The sequence below is a fragment of the Camelina sativa genome, chromosome 15 (genome assembly GCF_000633955.1).
Source record: "Camelina sativa cultivar DH55 chromosome 15, Cs, whole genome shotgun sequence".
NCBI classification, from domain to species: Eukaryota; Viridiplantae; Streptophyta; class Magnoliopsida; order Brassicales; family Brassicaceae; genus Camelina; species Camelina sativa.
In genome coordinates, this window is record NC_025699.1 from 3,946,542 (window position 1) to 3,949,620 (window position 3,079).

At 28.5% G+C, this 3,079-nt stretch overlaps 1 pseudogene; it reads left to right on the forward strand.

Annotated features, from left to right (window-relative positions):
• LOC104748093 lies at nucleotides 2,226–2,824 on the forward strand (annotated as a pseudogene).

Genomic DNA, 3,079 nt, shown 5'->3' on the forward strand with positions numbered 1-3,079 from the left:
TTTTTAATATTAAAAAGGTGGGATAGTGAAAAAGTGAAAAAATATTAGAAAAAAGTTATCACATGTGCACGAAATGACTATAAATAAATATAATAAACTATTAGAAAAAATTATAAATTAATTATATATATTATTTGTTTTAATATATGTAAAAAATCATAAACATCAAACTAGTAAAGACAGAAGGAATACTACAATAGGAGTACTATACTATGAAGGGTTACTCGAAAGACATTATACATATACATTTTATTTTTCTTGTAGAAGCAAATGTTTCTAAAAACTCGAAAGTCACTCATTTGAGATGGGATTTGAAAATATCTCTTCATGAAAGTCCATTAAAAGAACAAAAAAAAAACACACCCCAAAAATCTAACTTGTAAATAGATAAATGATCTTATATCTATTTGTATTTAAAATGATATATTTTCAGTGTAAGATCTGAATACTGTATATTATCTAAAACAAGCCGGAAAAGTTAAAAATTATAATGTCACGAAGACAAATACGGAAGATAAATTATAATGTAAATTATCTGTAATGTATATTATCTTTAACATTATTAAGATAACACTAAAATTGTAAACTTGGATTTCATTAGGTAACCGGAGTTGTAAGAATCTATAAGCCCAGACATTAAGTTGATCAAATTCCGAGGTAGGGCATAATCCAACCATGTAATCATATTTAGTTGCCTCACATATAAGCTTGGAATTGCATAGTATTCAAATCTTGGGCCTTCGCACAAAACAAAGCTTAGCCATCCTTTATATTTGCGTCGTGAAAATGTTCCAAATTGGATATTTTGCTTACTAGTATTAAAATTTTAAAAAACAGTCATAGAATATAAAATCAAAAAACTTAATTGGAAAAAAACTAATTTATTCACTGTTTCGGGGTGTTCATTTCCACTGTAATACACTGTAACTAGGTAACAACTCGCACTATATACGGGATAAATCGACTCAAATAAAATTATTACAACTAAAATTATTATTTGGAATTTAAGATGTCATAATAATAATTTTACAGATAATTTTATTTTATTATATTCAAATTTACATTTAATTATTTTGTGTAAAAATATATTTCACCCGTGAAATATGGAAAATAATGTTAATTTTTGTGATAATTGTGATAATGTTATTTATTTTTATGATTATTGTAATAATTAATTTTTAATATATACTCCATTTGTTTCATAAAGAGTGTCATTTTAGAATTTTATTTTTGTTTCACAAAGAGTGTCATTTTACATTTTCAATGTACTATTTTATATTTTAAATGCATCTTTTTCATTAGATTCTCTAGTTTTACATTTAAACATCTATGACTAAATTAACCCATTAAAAATTTATCAAATAAGGGCATATATTTATATTTTAATATTTTCTTAATTTGTGTGAAATGTGTTAAAATGACACTTATTGTGAAACAGAGGGAGTACTTGAATAGTCATCAAAATTTTTAAAATCGGAGAATAAGTTTTGTATTTCAAAAATTTAAATATATGAATAAGTTTTTAATAGTTTATGAAATGTATTTTACTTTAAATAATTAAATATCTTATGAAAATGATAATTAAATTATTAACTATATTTTCTTTTCTTAATAGTTGATGAAGTCTTTCATTTTAATAAACTAATAGTAAAAAACATTACCTTATATATTCTAATGACACATTTATGTAAATAATAATAAAATAAAGATTTCCTTATATATTTTAATAGTACATTTATTAAATCAAAAGACTGATTTTTGTAAATATGTTTATCTTGAGATGCTTAATTGCAATTAAACCTCAAAATCACTTTAACGATGACACATCAACATTTTCAACATTTTCAATAATATATAGGAAAAGAATCATGAGGAATGAAGCTTAAGGGGGGTGTATTGAACTTGATATTTTAGGAGATTTTGGAGTATTCTGAAATCTCATGTTATTTAATTGATGATTTTAAAAAATCATCTGAAATCCTATGTTATTGAATATGAAATTTATAAAAATCATTTAGAATCTCTTGTTATTCAATCAATAATTTATAAATCTCACCTCAAATCTACTATTATTCAAAAAATCACAATTTTTTAATAAAAAGCTACAGAATGGGATTTTAGGAGACTTTTCTAATATTTCTAGTTAAAAAATATGCCTTACAAAATCTCATCTTGAAGGGTGAAATTTTGAAAAAATATTATTTTTAGGAAGAGTTCAACATCTAATGCAATTTTTTTTTATAAGTGCAACTCTCTATTGCTCTCTCTTACTCCGCCGCCGTCGTCACAACTCTCTCGGCCTCCCATCACTACTACGGTCTCAACCGCCGGCGGCGCCACGACCACCACAACTCTCAACCAAGCCATCTCCACCACAAGTAACGAACCTTCTCCGTCACCATCATCTAACATCGATTATTTATCCAATCCTCTTTGCACATGCGTTCTTCAAACTCCAAACAAAACCCATTTTCACCATGAACCATCTTTACAAGCTTCTCTTGATCTGATTCAAGAAACCACGGCTTCTTCTGTTGATAACTTCATCTACATATCAAACCCAATTTACTCAAACGAAGCTACAAGTAAACAAACCACACCGTTTGAAACACCTCAGTCTTCACCGTCACGGCTTGAAGATGATTAAGACGACGACGATATAACCGAAGAAGATTCAACACCAACATTGTCTCCAATGAAGGATCTGCCTGAAAAGGCGTGCTCTGTTTCACTAAAAGACCGACCCAATATGTATCAAAATCAGATGTCTCAGCCACCTCCGCAGCGGAGCTTTCGACAACGGCGAGTCGGCGACGGTTGGTAACAACTTGAGACATTCATTCTTCTGCTGCTGCTGCATTACATATCGTCAACAATTCAATATTTCACGAGAGAATAAAACAGATCAACAACTTCATTTTCTTGTGGATGTGCTAAACAAACCATCGTTGATTCATTTCCAACTACTTTAAACACTCATTGGCAAGATGAGTTTCTCTTCGATCGTGTAGTCATCATGCTCATGAGGAATATTTATAGTGTTCAGTGTCATCATTGTAACCGTTTAAATGAACCAGGT